Consider the following 20,435-nt stretch of genomic DNA (forward strand, 5'->3'; position numbering starts at 1 on the left):
CCACGTTGGGGTACCAAGAAAGGTGTCATGGGGTGCCATGGTACTTCCAGGCACCATGTCTCACTTTCCCCAAGGGTGGACTATGAACATAAGAAGAGCCTGCTGAATCAGGCCGATGGCCCATTTAGTTCAATGTCCTGTTCTCATAATGGCCAACTAAATGCTGGTGGGAAACCCACAAGTCGGACCTGGGCACAATAACCACACTCTCCTGTGGTTTCCAACAGCTGGTATTCAGAAGCAACACTGTCTACAACTAGCCCTCTGTCAACACTGATGAGATCAATGAAAAGGTAAAGCATGACTATGGCACATTTAGACAAATAGGCTGTCTTGTGAAGACTGAAGTGATCTTTCTCTCTCTTTTTTTGCCTGAAGATTTACACCAGTGCTTAACGCCATAATAGTTTTAAAGAAGATGGAAAACTAGCTTGCCTAGACGGAGGACATTAATTAAGCTGAGCTTAGCATTCCATAAATAGTTCTATTAAATTCTATCATCTTACTTGCTCTCCACCCTCACCCACCCCCCTCCCTGTTCATATGCAATTTGAACTTTGTACAATTCAAAGCCGTGCTGGGAACGTGCCAGAAATTTCCAGGTCACCACTTCGCATGGAATGCAGCAAGTTTGCTTCATCCTTGTGTTTAATAAGGAGGCAAAGTCCACAGACATTACAGTCCTGGTATTCTATGTTCCATTGACAGATATAGCTAGATAGGCAGATGAGTAGATATGTGTGTATGTTCTGCTATGTGAAATCTCTGAGGGTTACATCATTTTTATCAGATGCGCTCAGAAGACACAGGTGGCCACCACTTCCCCAAAGCTAACCAAGTCTGGGTCAGGTCAGTGCCAGGTGACTGACCACCTGGGAGCCATGTGTACACCACCTTGAGTTCCATAATGGAAGAAAGGGTGGATGTGAATATAAGGAAAGAAGAAGAAGAAGAAGAAGAAGAAGAAGAAGAAGAAGAAGAAGACGACGACACAAATGTGGCAGTATTCCATCTGTACTTTGACCTTCCTTGGTCCAAATATTATTTTCCTGTAAGCAGAAGCTCTTTTTAAAAAACTCTCCCCCCACCTTTGCTTTATATACTAAGCCCCATCTGTAGTTGTCAGGGAATCAGGAGCAGGAGCACTGGGGAGAGAGGATTGGGAGAGCGAAGGGGAAGAATCCGAGGGCAGCGTAGGGGAGTATGACAGTGGCCCGAGAGATTCCATGAGCTTCTCCAGTGAATCAGAAGATTCCCAGAAGGGGGCGCCGATGGTCAGGGCAAGGGGGGTCCCAGGGGGGACGCACCAGAAACAAGGAGCCAGAGGGGAACCCCAAAGCAGCAGTGGAGGATCGGGACCAGTTTCCCCACCAGAGCGTAGTGGGGGGGAAGAGTCACATGTGTCAGGGGCAGTGCCTCCTCCAGAGAGGGAGTCAGGGCTGACCACGCCTCCAACGGAGGGGAGGTCAGTTGCAGCTAGCCCCCCCGAAGGGGGAAGCAGTGACAGCAGCAGTGGAACGGTCAGGAGGAAAGCTGCTGGCTGGGCGCGCGCGCCAAGTTCAAATGTGCAGGCACGCGGAACAGCAGGAGACCCGGATGGGGAACCAGCTCCTAAAGCCCGCCGGAGGGAGGGAGAAGGCTCAGGGGAATCAGCGGGAGAAGAGGCTAGAAAGGGCGGAACCCCGGCGGGCAGGCGGACCCAGAGGAGGAAGGAGCAGCGGAGAAGGTGGAGCAAGGCTAGAATCTTAAATTGGTGTCAAGGGGGAGGAGACTCAGACGGAGCATCAGTGGTCTGACACTTAAGACGTGGAGCTGCGCGCTGCGGCTCTGGAAGTGAATCTGAACTTCAATAAAGACTTTTATACTTAACAACGAAGCAGCGTTGGTCCTTTGTGAGCTGGGACCTAGGGTAGCTCTGACAGTAGTATACATTGTTTCCCCCAAATAATCCTGGGAACTGCAGTTTATTTAGGGCCTGTGACCTCTATTCCCATCACAGAGCTACGATTCTCATAGTCATTTAACAGTCAACCCCCCTTCCCAGGGAACTCTTGACATTATAGCTTTGTGAGGGGAATAAAAAAGGTAAAGGTAAAGGAACCCTGACAGTTAAGTCCAGTCGTGGATGATTCTGGGGTTGCGGCGCTCATCTCACTTTTCTGGCCGAGGGAGCCGGCATTTGTCCACAGACAGTTTTTATGGGTCATGTGGTCAGCATGACTAAGCCGCTTCTGGCAAAACCAGAGCAGCGCACAGAAACGCTATTTACCTTCCTGCTGGAGCAGTACCTATTTATCTACTTGCACTTTGACGTGCTTTTGAACTGCTAGGTTGACAGGAGCTGGGACTGAGCAACAGGAGCTCACTCTGTTGTGGGGATTCGAACCGCTGACCTTCTGATGGGCAAGCTCTAGGCTCGGTGGTTTAGACCACAGCGCCACCTGTGTCCCTTTGTGAAGGGAATAGGATGCCCCTAACAACTCTTGGCAGCTTTAACAAACTACAGTTCCCAGGATTCTTTGGGGAAGCCATGATGGTTAAAGTGGTATAATAGTGAGGATGTGGCCTGTAATTCTCAAGAGGATGGGACCATTCTGTTTGAGTATTTATATGGCATTCTTAAAAAAAAAACACCCAGCACTGTAGAAACGTTAAGATATGGCATGCAGTAGGAGTCTGAAAAACCCACTGCCAAGATCTTGTCTTTTAAATTAACCAAGCTGAATGGAGGTCCGTCCCTGGAATGGTAGCTCTGCAAATTCTACCCTTTCGGCCTTGGAATTCTAACAAGTTCTCTTTATAGAGAATGTGAGTTACTTATCTTTAGTTATCTACAAAAAGAAGGAAAAAGTGGTCTCTGCATGATTGCATTCACAGTGGAGAAAAGCTGATTCCACTCCTAGCTCCTCTGTACCCATAATGTTTGTGGTTGGAGGATTGGGCTCAGGCAGTGCTTTTTTTCTCTCATTTTCCTACACATATTGAAATGCTGTCCCTCAATGAGGCCAAACATAGATCCACAAAATGTTTAGGGGTATAGGTACCCCTGTGTCTCCCCAGAAAAGAAAGCACTGGGCTCAGGTGGTGTACACCTAACATTTATTCAACTTTCCTGTCTGCTGGCAATAACAGAACATTGATTTCAGACCCTCCAAGTGTCCCTATTTTCCAGGGATGTCCCCAATTTAGAGAAACTGTCCCAGTTTATGATTTGATCCCGGAATGTCCCACTTTTCCTTAGGATGTCCCTATTTTCATCGGAGAAATGTTGGAGGGTTTGTGATTTACATCACTTAAGTAGTCAGTCGTTCCACCCCACTCCACCTCTGCTGCACCAAAAGTCTTCTCTCAAATGACTGTGTAATAACCTCTGGGAGCACAAGGATGGGCCAGTTTAGATGTATTCTAAAACTCTAAAATTAAAGCATGAACACTTTTTTGTTTTAAAGTCTGTGTGCATTCATGGAATAAACTGCTTGAAAGAACCTCATTTGATGTGCTTGGGATATATTCCAGCTGAAATGTGAAAGCAAGTACCAAGGGACTGAGAAGCCTGTGTTGCTGCCAGTTTTTTTTAAAAAAAAACTTTTTCAGAACTATTATGGTTCACAAGTCAAGTCGATGGCAAAGAGTTGTCAAAGTTTCATCAGCTGAAAAAATAACAACAAACTTTTTTTATCTTGCAGAAAGACATTAGTAAGCAGTTTTGGCTGACTCTGATGTATGGGTTGTAGGGGGGAAAGGAGAAAAATGATTCTACCTTTGTCAGCATGCTAATTCTCTGTCTTTAATGTCATCTGATTCCAAAGTGGAATCTACAAATATTAATAGTTTGTACCTGTGAACCCAATGGTCTGTGGAGCACTGTGTGCACCTATAAGTCTTTTTCCATTCCATTTTACAATCCTCCTTAAAATTACTTTTTCAAGTGCTGAATTTTAATATTGCTTCCACAGTATCCCTTTTCTCTAGAATTGCCATCCTTTATTCACTCATTTAAAAACAAAATAAGATAAGGAGCCCATATGATGGCACTGTCAAATAGTTGGATTTCAGTATTTCCTTTTTTTCCCTTCCAGATCTGATGTGATTTGTTTGCTATAAAATACAGCTCCGACAATAGCCTGCACAGTGTGGAAAGGCACAGTGCTATTTAGGCTTTTAAAGGACAGTTTCTGTTATTTTAATTTGTTTTAACTGTTTTTAATATTGAATTTTAAATTGTTGTAACCATTTTGGGACCTGCTGGCAATAGCACCACCACCACAACTAAAAACAACAACCACAATAATAATTGCAATGGGAAATATTTCTGAGTAAACATACATAGGATTCCATAGTGAGTCTATGGGTGTAATTTGCTTCCTTGCTACCTTTCTAGTAGGCCTTATTTAAAATAATAATTAAAAAAAAACACCACCACAAATATAACAGAATTGATCATAAAATGAACAAATTTAGACAGGAAGCAGAGGCAATGAATATGCAGATCTTTTGCGCCAGCAAAGTTAAACAAAGGTAACGCAGGAGAGCATTTGAACAAGAAGGTCTCTGTCTATGTAAGAAGGCAACGGGAAAATCCCAGGGTGATGTTTCTGTCAGCACACGTTTTGTTGCACTGCAAATTGAAGTATTATAATCACTCTTGTGTTAGAATGTCATTATCCATGATTGAAATTGATGGTTTTGATGATGGCAACTGATGCATAGGTACACCAGTTCCTGGCTATACATCCAGATACTAGGCAGGTAAGATGCATGACAAATACTTGTTAAATCAAGAAGATAAGAGTTCAGCCATGCAGGCAAGCTTCTGGTCAGTCGGTTAAGCAGCATCACTGTACTGCAGTGTCTGTCTATATCCAAAGCCCCATTTATATCCATATACTTTATATAGACTTTTCTCCATTCTGCCGTAAGTGATTATTTGCAGACTTTATCATCTTTCAAGTTCTATAACCACAGTGAAGCAGGGATATCAAAAGCAGCAGAGGAATCTTAATATGATTTTAAAGAAGTATTTTATGCAGTAGCCACCCAAGTATGAAATATTCATCTCATTCTTTCCCAGTGTTTTTACCCAACCTTTTACAAGAATCCAGGGGACCTTGTGGCCGGGTGACAGGGCCAGGAACGCTAAGTGGGGAGATATTCTGCAAGAGCTTCTGCATTCTTCAGCAAGGCTTGCAGTACTGAAGATGAAAAATGTAAAGATGACACCAATTTAGGAAGTGGGGGATCAGGGATGTAGTGGAGAGGGAACAGAGGATCCCCCTTGAGCTGGAACCAGAGTAATTGGGGGCATTGGGGCGGGGGGCTGGCAGCCTGAACCCCAGGACCTTTGCACTGGTCTTGAATATTCTGTCCATTACTCTCTTTTAAAACTTTAAAAAATAAATAAATACATACTGGGTTGCTGGGCAAAGCACAGTGCTGGTAAGTCCCCAGCCACCCACCATCTTAAATTTCCCAGAGGCAAATGTGTGCCATGGTTCTGTACCCATAAACGTTTAAGTACTTTGCACTGCCCCTGAGGATAATGGACAGAACTAAGTTGATCTAGTGAGTAGATACAGTCATAATAAGGCTTTCAAGTTTGTTTGTTTGTTTGTTTGTGAACAATTAGCATAAACAAAGTCAGAGAATGAGTGAAATAATCAAGAGACTAGATATTTCTTTCCTTTTCTTTGACAGGGTTCTATCAATGTTCACTGAGGAAGTTTTGGCTGAGTGCAACATATAAACGGTTCCAACTATTTCTACCTAATGGGGCAAAGAGAAGCCAAGACTGATTCACAACAAATGGTTTTCTGGTATCTAAAATAAAGCTAGTTTCAATTTGAAAACAGACTCCTAATTTAATCAAAGTTCAGCAGAATGTAACAATGCTAGTGTTCCATTTCCTGAAACGCATTAGGTAACGGGAAGAGGGCAACCATCTCACTGTGTGGCTAAATGTCTGCTAACTAGATTGGAAATAAGTGCAAATGCCCCTGTTGTCCTCTAACCAGTCGTTTTGTTTACAGTTGCTATATAGCATGGGTAGGCAAACTAAGGCTTGGGGGCTGGATCCGGCCCAATTGTCTTGTAAATCCAGCCCACGGACGGTCCAGGAATCAGTGTGTTTTTACATGAGTAGAATGTGTCCTTTTGTTTAAAATGCATATCTGGGTTATTTGTGGGGCATAGGAATTCATTCATTGTTTTCCTCCAAAATATTGTCCGGCCCCCCACAAGGTCTGAGGGAGAGTGGACCGGCCCCCTGCTGAAAAATTTTGCTATCCCCTGCTATATAGTATGAAGTCATGCTAGCCGAAGCAGCAGCATTCAGACCCTTGAGTGGCCGTGAGGGGAAAGAACTGGAACAAAGAGGACCATGAAGAACTGGGGTAAAAAGAAATATATCTGTGAGTCGCCCACCACACTCCTCTGTCTGTTATGCACCAACCAATCAGACAAAAATAGTGCAGGAAGTGCATTCCATAAGACCATACACTAACATATATCTGATTTTGACTTCCTATTGCTTATGAGCACTTTGCATCCCTCCCATTGAGAGCCAGTGTGGTGTAGTGGTTAAGAGCGGTAGTCTCGTAATCTGGTGAACCGGGTTCGTGTCTCCGCTCCTCCACCTGCAGCTGCTGGGTGACCTTGGGCCAGTCACACTTCTTTGAAGTCTCTCAGCCCCACTCACCTCACAGAGTGTTTGTTGTGGGGGAGGAAGGGAAAGGAGAATGTTAGCCGCTTTGAGACTCCTTAAAGGGAGTGAAAGGCGGGATATCAAATCCAAACTCTTCTTCTTCTTCTTCCCATCAAACTACACACAGATGTTGGCATTTCCCCCCTCCATTTTCATTTTCTTGTAGACTTTGTGGCTTCAAATTTCAGCAGAAAAATGGTGGGGCTGAACTGTGCACGTATGTGTGCTTAACCCTTTCCCCTCTACCTAATGTGTGTGTGCTTAACCCTTTCCCTTCTACCTAATGTGGACAAAAGGGAAAGACTTAGGCAACTCCTTCCCCATAGCACACATTCACACCTAATCACACTGGAGACCGAAAAGCAGTCTCAATGGCTGTGAAAGTATGCTGCTGTTATCTGAGGGCCCCATGAGCACCCGTGTGTACCCCACTGGAGATCCCTGATTAAGACCCTGACACAGGCTGCATAACAGTAAACGATACAGAACAGCAATTTCATATCTCTTCAGCTGACGTTGTTAACCCTTTAAAGCCCCCTCCCACTGCATAAAGAAACAAGCAATATTTTCAGTGTTTACACCATGAAACATATAGGCAGCATTTTCATCATCAGGCAGAGATAGTTTCTGTGATTGAATAGCATAATTTCAGGACCATCTGCCTAACTGCAACTGGCAGCAGCATGTTAAAAAGTAACAAAAGACATTAGGAGGGAAGAAAGAAAAAGTTCTACAAAACTCTCCCCCGTCCTTGCTTTATATGCTAAGCCCCCATCTGCAGAATACATTGAAAGCAGCATTGCGCCACTTAAAACAGGCATTGCTTCCCCTAAAGAATCCTGGAAGCTGTAATTTATACAGGAAGAAATACATGTTTACTTCTCACATATTTCATATTTTCCTTCTGCATTAATGTTTCAGCTGTTAATTACTATAGCACTTAACAGATCAGTTCATAAATAAAATTTAAAAAATGCGGTAGCTTTTTCCAACTCAGCAAAAGGTTTTTTAATTTTTCAATATGCAATCCACCCACCCTCTTCCCTCCTCTCTGTTAAGTTAGGTGATTTTTTTTAAACCCCAGTGTCCACAATCTCACGAATCACATATCAAGCCTCTGGTATCATATGTTGAAGGTTTGAAGAACTAGCTGCATCTTCTTCAGCCTCTGATACTGCATTATTCCAATGTTTTCATCTGTTCAAAAAGCCCACCTGCTAACATATCTCATACCTGTTAACATTTCTTCCCACCATCCTCAACGGATGCCCAGTTTTTGTTGCTTTCTCACTAATGTCTGCAGCTGAAAGGTTTCTCCTTTAGTGCCATTTCCCCTAAGTCATATTCCAGCATTCTTAAACTATACTGGGGGGCGGGGAGGAATGGGAGACCATGTGCCCTCCCCCCCCTTCATGACTTTATTCCATTCCCAAGTCTGAAATGGGGTTGCAATGTTCTTGCAATCACTCCCCATGATCAGGAAAGCTGCATGATCCGGGCTCCAGTTGTGAGGAAGGTTGAAATTGCCTTCCGCAATTATACACCCCTCCTTCAGACTTTCCAGTGCAGTGCAAGAAGATTGGGAGTGAAGGTAGCAAAGCTGGCTTATGCAAGCCCACAGCCCCTCCATGGATATAATTTAATCATACCTGAATAAAGCAATAGTGAGGGTTATTTCTGAGTAAACACACACAGGACTGGGCTAGAATGCAAATCAACAGATTATTCTCCAGAGAAATGTGGCCCCTGATGGAGAAAATATTCCCTGCCACTGTTTTGCTCCCTTGTACATTTGCAATCTCTTTTTTTCTTCCTTCCTCATCTGACTGATCTCCAGAGGTTTCCTCCTGCATTTCTCCAGGCGGTCAGATGATCAGTCCAGTACTTTACAGTGATATAAAAATGGTGGGCAAGAAAGCTGAATTTAATAGGCAGCTTAATATCTCTGAACTCACAATAACCTCTGGAAGAGAGCAAGCAAGCAGCATGATTGACTGCAACAATTATGCTTAGGGACCTCTCTTATTGCAAGAACCTTGCTATTAATTATTTTTATTAAAGTTCACTTTTTGCTCATTTGAATTCTTCCAATGAGCCTCGGTACATTTGGTCTCCTATAGCCTGATAAGATTAGATTATAGCACTGGGACAATACATAACTCCTTGTTTATATTTCCAGTATTCTGCATCGAGGCAATGCATCATCCAGCAAAATTGTTATTCCCTATGATGAATGACCATCTTTACACCATTATCCTCTAAGCATCATAGAGACATTCATTACTGCAACATTTTCAAAACTTTGTCTTCTGGATGTAATAAAGAGCTGTGATAAAAAAGATAAATACAATAGGGAAATGGCATAGTTAAGCGGAGATGGGTTGTTGTTTTTACAAGGCACGTATACCAAAGTCATATGATACCAAAGGTCAAGAAGGTGGTTTCTGCACATCCTGTAGAGGGAAGTGAGGGGCAGACAGGGCTCATGAAGAAGAAGAAGAAGAAGAAGAAGAAGAAGAAGAAGAAGAAGAAGAAGAAGAAGAGTTTGGATTTGATATCCCGCCTTTCACTCCCCTTCAGGAGTCTCAAAGCGGCTAACATTCTCCTTTCCCTTCCTTCCCCACAACAAACACTCTGTGAGGTGAGTGGGGCAGAGAGACTTCAGAGAAGTGTGACTGGCCCAAGGTCACCCAGCAGCTGCATGTGGAGGAGCGGAGACGCGAACCCGGATCCCCAGATTACGAGACTACCGCTCTTAACCACTACACCACACTGGCTCACCTGAGACGGTAGCACATCCAGGAGAAAGAAAACTCTGATCCTAAATCTCTGCTGCCTTGCAGGATATCTCCAGGAAAAGAAAAGGCTAAGGAGTAAACCCTACACAAATCTGGAGTGGAGTCTCTAAAATGGTTGGATGGTGTCTTGTATGCCTCCTTCCGGCAATTGCTGCAGCCAAGCTGGTGCCAAATGTATTGCTCTGCTTTTCTTTGTTTTGTTTTGTTTTTAAATAATTTTTATTAACTGGCCAATCACATCAAATTAAATCACATCACATAAATTCCAAATTCCAAAGCCAAATTTTTAAATTTTGTTGGGGGAACCCATACTTCAAGATCCAAAGGGGGATTCAGATCATCTACTTATTACTGCGTTAATGTCCAAATCAGTCCCAATCAGTCCAAACAAAATTCAGTCCAAACAAAATTCATAATTCTATCCAGTCTTATCTTGGTGTTTCCACATCATATCTTGTTCATATAATTTCTATTTTTCCTTTACGATCTCTTCTGTTAGTCTCATTAAGCCGATAAGCAAAATAATAATCCTGTGTGGATTTCCCGTTCCTCCACTAAGTCCAGATGGTTTCCATATATCTCCCAGACCCAAGAGCTCCAACAATGCCTCCCAAAATGGCGACGGCATTTTTAACATTCCAAAACTCTTAGCTTTCCAGCTTCATCTTGAAACACTGCTTTGGTTCGAAAGTTTATCTCCACACAGCCTTAAATCCACAGCTTAAGTCCTTAGTTTCTGACTCATTAGGGGAGGGGATTCTTGTTAAATCACATAAGAAAAAGGAAGGCAGGTTTTCCCCCCCTCCCCCCTCAGTCATACCGTATCTTGACGTATCTTCTCATATTTTATTCTTGTCTTGTTATCAGAGATCTCTTCTGTCAGCAGTCTTTACTCCCCTTTTTCCTTGAAGCATGTGCAATTTATCTCGTCCAAATTGTTTCTTTTGAAGATGCTTGCAACTAGCGGCGCGAATCAGGGACGGCGTCCAGGAGTGCCGGAATCCCACAGGAGGGCTTTGTGCCTAGTGCCCCCACCCCCACAAATTCGGGGGTGGTATAGAGCACAGCAGGCAAGGGCCGTCCCCCCCACAATCCTGGGGGGTTAAGGAGGCTAATTACCCCCATCATAGCCTCCAAATTACCTCGTGTGGGTCGGAGAGATGTTATTGTCAGCCATCTTCCGATGCGCCACCTAGTGGCCCCCCTGCTCTGCTTTTCTTTGGACCACATCAGTGAGGCTGCGAGGGGCGGTCTTGTCATCTGGGCAGCCCAGGGCTTCCATACGCACTGCCCAGGCTCGTGCCCCAAGGAGGTAACTTTGGTGCTGCTAACACAGTGGTTTGACTTCACCCCTGGTGGCACACTCCATTGTCTCTCAAGACAGATGGATGCCAACAACTTCCTGTTTCTGGCCTTCACTTCCAAACCATAGTGGGTGGGCCAGCATGGGCTATGGCATTGGGCTAGCAAGCACGGTCCTGCTCCTTACCTCACACATTGGGGGGGATAATGAGTGAAAGGGGCTACATTCTCATTGGTTTCAATGTGACTAAGCTGGATTGAATTTAGACAACAGGTCTAAACTCCAGTGATTTTGAGGCACTGTTACAGCACTGTGGTCTTGTGTAGATGGAAGAGATACATCAGAAAGGGACTCAGGTTTTAATCCAGTTAAGAGCCTTCCCTAACTCATCACAGATGTAGGCTGAGGGCAGACCATCCATTTAAAGCACACGTCTCCCCCAGAGAAACCTGCCAACTGTCGTTTGCCCTTCATGGAGCTACAATTCCCTGCAATCTTGAGTCCCCAGGATTCTCTGAGGAAGGCCATGCATTTCAAATGTGCTTTAGTGTGTACACACTAAGTATAACTGTAGTTCTAGCACCATATAGTCTATAAAAGGAGGGTAAACGATGCATTTGGCATTGGACACCATACAACAGAAGTGGAAGATGAATGAGTAAAACAGGAAATGGATCACAGCCAATTTACAGTTCATTAAATGCAGCAGATCATGGCAAAACAACAAGACAAAGCTGGCAAGCTGGCATGAATCTCAGCAGCAAGCTGATTTGTAGAGGCTGGTGGAGTCCTTGCTTCCTTGGTTCACAGCAGTTCAGCAGCACATCATGCATCTTCAGTCTAAAAACAGCTTGACTAAGCTAAGCATCAACAACAGCAATTATTGCCCTACTTAATTTATGACAAAGCAAAAAAAAAAATATCCTTCTTCCTGATACACCCCTCACAACGATACCTTATATTATTAGGGTGTGGTCATTTTAGGAGGTGAAACTTATTTTGGTGGAAAATTTCTTCAGTGAGGGACCTTTAAAAGATGTTTTTGGGTGTGTGGAATTCAAATCTGTTATTATTTTTGTGGCTGGACAACAGTTCGCTTGGTAAGTCTGTGTTTGATGAAGAAGCACATAAACTGCTTTTGGAAAACCAAAATAGTAATAATAATAATAATATTAATTTTACCTTCTGAAAATGTCAGGTAATGCTAAATAATAATAATTAATAAAAGTAATATCAATATGTAATATAACTGCAAGTTCTTGGCCACAGTTTTTAATTATTTCTATGCAATTTTACACACATTTTACTTACCAAGCAAAACTAAATTATTATATTAATTTAGCCAAAATACCTTTTGAATTTCCTAGTCATGTTACAACTTTTTAGTATCCCTCATTTTTGGAATCTGAAAGTTGCAGGATTCAACACACTCTAATGTATTACTGTCATCTCTAGCTTTGTGTTCCTTTCATGAAGAAAGAATAACCGTGGCCTCCTCACTCAGGCTGAAACCCTCAACACACCTACATGGGGAATGACTCTAACTGAACTGAATGGAGTTTGTATAGTTCTGCAGTGTATTTTCCTTTTATGACATGGAGACTAGAGACAGGACGAGATGCAATCTAGAAATTAACAGGAGATTCCCTGAAGTTGCAAAAACCTTGGGCCGGAGGTGCCAGCCTCGTTCATGCCACCTACCTGAAACCCTCACCTGTCCCACTCTGATCCACAGTTTCTGCCCTACCAGATAGTTGCTTGCTTTGAAGATGGCTATTTAGGTGGAGCCTTTGTTCCTTTGGTACAAGTTTCACCTGAGTGTATCCAACAAAGCCACCAAGTTCAGGGATCTGTCAGGATTTACTGTGATGTGTGTGTGCAGCTACCCCATGTGGGGTAACATATCACTGAAGCACCTGCAGAGTCCTGGAAAGACTGTCAACCTAGACTGACCATTGGATCTTCTTGGAAAGAAAGGAGTATAAAAGATTTTTCCTGTTCTATGTGAGCTTTGCCTAAGCTCTGCTGCATTCCTGTATTCTTTGGCTGTCCTTTGGTCCTGACCTTCAGCTTGCTCCTCCATTCTCTCTCCTGCTTTGCCCTTGAGTCCTGACTTTGGATTTTGACCAAGGCACCTGCTTCCTGGCTCACCAGGGACTGTTGCTCCTCCAGACTTAGATTTCTGGCCAGTCATCGCCAGCTCCAGCACTCTGAGTACACTGAGGGCATTGCCTGCTATCACCACCAGGCAAACTCACAGCCAGGAGTCTAGGTCAGGTGTTGATCCTCTTGGGCCCTGACAGCTTCTTCAGGGCTCTGCAAGAGGCATGCTCACAACGTCAAACTTGCACTGACAACAGAGAATATTTTCCTACATATTACAGAATGGTTACGTGCTAAATTGATGCAGAGTTGGGTAATAGATGCTTCATAGAGCCAAGAAGCTTTCACTACAATGTTGGCTTGCAGCAATGCATCGTTTATTGATGTTTCTCAGCTCCAGTGCCATATTTCGACGGTAGAGTCTGTGATGAGCCTACGCCCCTGAAGAGCATCGCATGCCAATCATTATATGGATTTATGGAGTCAAAATGTCAGCCAACATCAATCAATGTATCATCCCGCCCCCGCCCCCCCAAAATCAACATTCTTAATAAAATAAATGTTGTTCTGACCAGGGAAAAATTGATAAAAGACTCCCAGTTTCTTTTCAAGTATAGCATAATAACTAGTTGACTGTGAGAGAACAGAACTGTAGGCTTTTTATTGTTCCAGCTGAGATCAGCTGTTCGCATTGGCTACATCTGAAGCAAAAGGAGAGGAAATGAATGATTTGGAGGGAAAAGCCTATAATAGGACTAATGATAACTTGCTACAGTTGAAAGTGAATTGATATTGCAACAGAATAATAATAAAAAGGAGGAAATAAAACAAGGATAAATACGCCTTTGCTAGCTGCACATATTTCACTTCACTTTCTTCTTCCTCCTTTGGCGTGGAGGTTTTGAAATAATTGGCTATTCAAAGCTGCGTTTCCAACTGGAGACCATATTAATTGTCACACAAAAGGTTCCTTAAAACTGCTCCATGAATGGATGAACTACATGGGAAAACAAACCTGAAGACAATCAGTCACCAGCAAAAAAAAACAAAACAAAACTTCAGTTTTATCCAAGGGAGCCAGCTGCATAAACAATGTTTTTGGTGCCAGCAACATCTATCTGTCCCCCCCAATCAATAAAAACACATAGCTAACTGAGGTTCTCCCACCCAACAAAAGGCCTGTCCCCCCTAACAAAAATCCTGGCTATGGAACTGAATCTTTCTTGTTCAGTGGTGCATCCCCATAGTCCTTGCCAGTACTTTTGACCTGCCATGACAGGGGCCAAGGAACTGGGAGACAGGAGCTAGCTGGAGCAGTATGAATGAACCTGAGGTTACGGGCCACACTTTCCACAGAAATAAGATGGATATCTAGTTGGATTCCCCCCCCCCCCGAATCTCCTATCTATCCCTATTGGTCTAGGTAGGACATCAAAGTATGGTGCAAAATGGCAGGGAAGAACTGCAAGCTACTCTCTGAATGAGGATGACTCAGATAAAACTTTTGTTTTGACTCCTTTTCTGGATAATAAAAGAGGCTTTTTGTTTCATTGTCTTTTTCTTCTTTGAGTGATGATGATTTTCCTCTCTCACTCACTTACTTACTTACTTATTTTGCCTGCCTGCCTGTCTGCCTGCCTGTCAGACTTCTCCATCTACCCTTCCTTCCTTCCTTCCTTCCTTCCTTCCTTCCTTCCTTCCTTCCTTCCTATATATTATCTGATCATTTCCCCAATGTTCATTTACAAAAGCAGAAAATAACTACTAAACAGCACTGATAATTCCCAGAAAACAATGCCGCTCTCTGATTTGAAGTAGCACTTGGGCTCTTGGCATTCAAAACAACAAGACTAATTAGTTTCTTGAGTGGATTGTTCAGAGAAAAACAAGAGAAGTGGAAAAAAGAGAACCGCACATGATTTGGTAGTGGAGGACAGGGGTAAAAGCATTCTCAAACACACAAATATAACTTCAGTTATGGGAATAGATTATGATCAGTGATGATAATGTTAAATATTTATATAGCATTGTGCATGAACAAAGCATTTTAGAATAACTTATGCCAAAAGCCATGGGTCCTTACCTTCAAGAGCTTATCATTTAATGTTTGGATCCAGACTTGCTTTTCTACAGACAGAAGGCTCTTTGAGCCACTGCAAGAAGGGGGAAATCAGCCCAAATTTCCTTTCCCTTCAACTCTCCTCCTCACAATACCTCTCATACTGTTCCAGGCAGTTCCCCAAACCTCTGGAGCAGTTTTTGGGGGGAGGACATAGGGCGCTGCAGGGGGAAGGGAACTGGCAAAAATTGTCCCCTCCCTCACATAAGTGGGAACATCCCATAAATAGAATTCCCTCGATCGTAGATTAAATACTGGCAGTTTTATGGCAGGTGATAAGATTGAGCTCCCAGTGCTGAACTGGAGACTTCTTCTGTTACTATTATTCCAGCAGCCATATTTAACTGAATTAGGATTTTATAGTTTCAAGTGGGTTTTTCTTTCCATTGTATTATATTCCTTGCAGACTGCCTGGAAAGAACTGTATTTTAAGTGGCATAAAAATTGTCCAAATAAATAAGTAGAGATGGGGGAAGAGAGGAAAGGGTAGAAAAGGGTAGCTTAAATAAAAGCAAATGAACTTGTGCATATTGGCTTTGCTGCAGTTGGAGATGAGGACTAATGGGTTAAAAAGAGAGGTCAGAAAAGGGGTGTGAGGGAGGGGGGGAAGCACCTTGTAGATGACCTGGAACAGAGTTCCAGGTATGGGGGCAGCAAGACGGAATAGGCAATTGAAGGCCAAACGAGGCGTGTGCTTAAATACATAGCAGGCAGCCAAATATATTGTTTCCGTAAGTAATTTCCAGGGCAGGGAAGCCCAGTTCTCAATGTGATGGCAGTACAAGAGAAACGGGTGCTTATCTCTTTATTCCTTTACCAAGATCAAAATGGAGTTTTCCCAGAGCAGGAGCCTAAAAACAAAAGGAGAGCAACGGCACCCCTTCCAGCATGATGCCTTCCTTGTCCCTGCAATAAGTTAAAGAAAAGCAATTTATGTAGCTGCCTGCTTGTTAAGCGCATACAATTTGGTTTCCTTTATATGTTTTTTTAATAGTTTTACTGATTTTGTCTGTGTTTTATTTTAATTACATACTTACTTTACGTATACAATTTTCAATAGTTGGTTTTTTAATCTATAATTCTATTACGTACACCATCCAAAGAGTTTTATGATTAAACTAATCACTAATTAGTTTAAAACTAATTAATAGTTGACTGACCCAGGAGACTTGTCCATGACTAAGTGTGGTAGAGCTGGAGAAGGGAAGCTCAGAGTAGCGATATCATGAACAGCAAAAGGATAATGGGAATCATTTACAGCCTTGGGGAGCTCTGAAGGAGGTTCAGGCAAGGAGTTTGCTCTCAACTTGGTAGAAGACCATAAGCCAGCACAGCATTTTGAGGCAGGACATCCTGTGATCAGAGAAATGTGAGAGGCAGCAGAGTTTTGGATAGATGTGGAAGGATGGAGGTGTGATAAGGGAAAGGTGAGCTAGAAGAAGGGTGCAGGAGTTAAGGAGGTTGTTGACTAGAGCATGAGCCAGCATTTTAGCCAAGGGACTGAAGAGGAAGGAGCTGGTGGTACGGTGGTGCTGTGCAGGTAGCATATCTTGGCAATACAAGGAGAATAGAAAGGTGCCTTAGATCAGCTCCCATCTACCTTGGTATTGTTTACATTGACTGGCAGTGGCTGTCCAGAGTTTTGGGAGGAATCTTTCTGGAGATGGAGACTGAGCTTGGAGCCTTTTACATTGGATCATAAGAAGAGCTTGTTGGCTCAGGCCAATGGTCCATCTAGTCTAGCATTCTGTTTTCACAGTGGCCAACTAGATGCCTATGGGAAACCCACAAGCAGCACCCAAGCACAAGAGCCATCTCCTGTCCTATGATTTCTAGCAACTAGCATGCAAAGCTTGTGCTTTACCACCACCACGTATATGAATCAGTCCTAAGTCCTAAAGATGTATTTCCTGCAAAGGTTTTAGAGACACTTTCTATGATACTATTTATCTGTACCTAATATATTTTCTTCTGATCTACTGAGTTTGTCCTTGCATTTATGTTCTCTTTTTCTTTAAACTAACTAGCCCTGTTCTTCTGCATTAACTTCCTGATGTGTTTGATGTATTTACTTGGCTATAAAAGTTAAGGATCTGCCCCTGAGTTCGCAGCTGTGATTAATGTTACAGAGGGTGGAAAAACTGTGCAACAAAGCACAAATCTTCTCAGAGCATTCATATACAGAAGATTCAAGGCAGGCAAAAGAAACAGGGCAGAGAGGCAGAGATGACCATCAAGAGGGATGGCTTTAAAGGGGGATTCAACCATTTCATGGAAGGTAAGTGTATCAATGACTACTAGCCACAATGGCTATGTTCTGCCTCCACTCTATGCCTCTGCATACCAGTTACAGGGAACTGCAGGTAGGATGAGCCCTCTAGCACTCAGGGCCTGCTTACAAGATTCCCATAGGCACTTGGTTGGCCACTGTAAGTACAGGATACTGGACTAGATGGGCCTTTGGCCTGATCCAGCAGGGCTCTTGTGCTCGTAGATGCTGAGAAGCAACCATGATGCTAACCCAGGAACCAAGGAGTCCAGATCCCATTGCCATCACCTGTCATTTCAATCGCCCAGCAAAAGAACCCCCAGAGTGGTACATCATATCAGCTGAGGAGTTATTGGCTCCTCCCATGGGTTGATACATTGTGAAGGCACTGTGTGGCCCTGTGGTTCATAGATTCATTATGAAAATGGCTGTATGATGATAATTTGTGAGAGTCACTCAATGTCTTTAAAACCTGGAGGGGTGGGTAGTCCACACCCAGGCTTGCCACCTGCTATACTAAAGGTAAAGGTAAAGGACCCCTGGCAGTTAAGTCCAGCTGAGAACGATTCTGGGGTTGTGGCGCTCATCTCACTGTACTAGCTGAGGGAGCCAATGTTTGTCCACAGACAGTTTTTCCGGGTCATGTGGCCAGCATGACTAAGCCGCTTCTGGCGAAACCAGAGCAGCACACGGAAACACTGTTTACCTTCCCGCTGGAGCAGTACCTATTTATCTACTTGCACTTTGACGTGCTTTTGAACTGCTAGGTTGACAGGAGCTAGGACCGAGCAACGGGAGCTCACTCTGTCGTAGGGATTCGAACTACTGACCTTCCAATGGGCAAGCCCTAGGCTCAGTGTTTTAGACCACAGTGCCACCCGCGTCCCAGCTATACTAAAGAGGCAGTGGCAAATATTGACACATTAATACCTTTGATACAGAACTGTTTGTGACATTTGCTTCTTTAGGTGCCCATTACAAAAAGAAACCTTAGGTACAAACCTAAAAAAAAAAAAAAAATCTACGTGGTATGTGAACTGGTGCAGAACTTCTCCCTCAATATCTCAGGAATTCCTAGTGATCATTTTCTGTGAGATCAAAACAAATCTACCTGAGCTGCTGTTGCTCACTGCTTGCCACTTTGCGACATTCCCTGTGCTTGCAACTGAGATTCTCTTTCCTCCCCCTCTTCTTACTATGGGATTCCTGAATCCCCTCGCCGCTGTAAACACAATATACCCAAACTTGTACAAGAACAAAAGTAGCAGGTTCATTATTTTGTATTCAACATATCGCATTGTAGCTTTCGTTGGCTTCAAGGCTGTATTTGCTTTCAGAAAGAGAGAGCACAGGACTTTACGCTGGGATTTCAAGGAAGGCTGCTCTTATAAATTAGTAAAATGGGTGAGTCATCCCAGTGTTGTGTTTGATGTTGCTACCAGCCAAGCATAACATTCTAACATCTGTGCAGGGTACAGCATCCTCTTGTAGTCTGTACACCCGGAAACCTGGAGGTTGCGGAGAGGTGCCGCTGTTATAACACGGGTGAGTCAGACTGCCCCACTATATCTGATGGACAGCAAAACCAAACAAAATGTGTGTGTGCAGAAGAAAGAAATCGCCTCGAAAGCAATGCTGTGGGATTCCAATGATGTATTTAATTACCCTTGTGTGAATACATTTATTTTTAAGCAGCACTTGTCATTTTTACAGAAAGCATAGCCAAGGATTTTCAGAACACCAGGTTACTTTAAAACCTGAACAAAAATCAGCCAGGCTGACTTTAGGGAATTCTATCTTAGAATCACAGAAGTGTAGAGTTGGAAGAGACCCCGAGGGTCATCTAGTCCAAACACCTGCAATGCAGTAATCTCAACACTCAGTCTCTCATTCAATCTGAGAGCATGCCTGCTTAGTTTTGCAAATGTGCTAGCAGTTTTATTGCTGCACCACTAGGTCATTTTATAGGGAACAGCCACTTGAATGAGAATGCTTCCACCTTTGGATTTTGAAGCAGTGTTTTTGGCTTTGGCCGGAGTAGCAACTCAAATGCCAATCCTTTTATGCCAAAGCACACCTTTGTTTTGTTTTTAACAGGTCTGAGGGCCCACATTCAGAATCTCTTAGGTAGAATCCTTTCAAAATCATCTACCCCAAGGGAGAAAGTGATTAAAGTCTTTGGTCCTCCTTTGCAGGGTTCCCCATCTTGCTTTTCCACCAAATGGTTCATACTATGCCATTGGCAGGCAACACTGCTCATAGCTGCCTTCCGTCAGTGCTCTCACCATGGGGGGGAAATAGAAAACAAACTAGCTGAGTTTTGGCTGGCAAGTAGCCATGTACATATTCCCAGCAATACCACAAACCTGACTGGAAACCCACAAATTATGGCAAGATAGGAAATACAAATGAGCACAGTGGGGGAAACCATGCAAATGTGGGTGCTGTGCATTTATTTAACACCATTATATCCTGCCCCTTTTCCAAGAAGTTCAAGGTGATGCATAGTAAATTGGGTTATTCTGAGAGATAGTGGTTGGCTTAAGGTCACTCCATGAGCTTCATGGCTGACTAGGGGTTCAATCTCAGGCCTTGCTTGTCATAGTCCAACACGCTAATCACTACACCACCCTGGCACTCACCAGCTGAGAATCACCAAGCATATCAACACACCTTGCAGATTTACAAGGTCTGCTCTAGAGCTAAATTAAGGCCTAACTAGATGTGATGGTGGCAGAACCATGCATTTAAACATGGCAGATCTCAGTGCGGTTATACCTCCCCCCCACACCCTCATTGCATTGGGACTAGGAGGAGAGCACTACTTTACATTTGCATTTAACAAGTTTCAAGCTTCAGCAATAAACTGGCAACGTTTCTCTTTGTGACAGCTGTTTGACAGCATTTGGAAACGGTTAAAAATGGAAAATTATCCTAGAGAGGAAACATGCCCTTTTCTTCATAATTCAAACCGAGACATGGAATGAATGAAATAACACAGTCATTACGTTCTGGGTGCTGAAGTGAAGATGCACTGTCGTTCACGCTTCCCCTTGATTTGATTATCTAGTACAATTTAGGCCTCGGATCAATTAAATTGTTCAGAAACTTGGTTCACTGCCTAAAATCTGTGCACTGTTTAA

The sequence above is a fragment of the Podarcis filfolensis genome (assembly GCF_964270895.1).
Source record: "Podarcis filfolensis genome assembly, chromosome: 3".
Lineage (NCBI taxonomy): Eukaryota > Metazoa > Chordata > Lepidosauria > Squamata > Lacertidae > Podarcis > Podarcis filfolensis.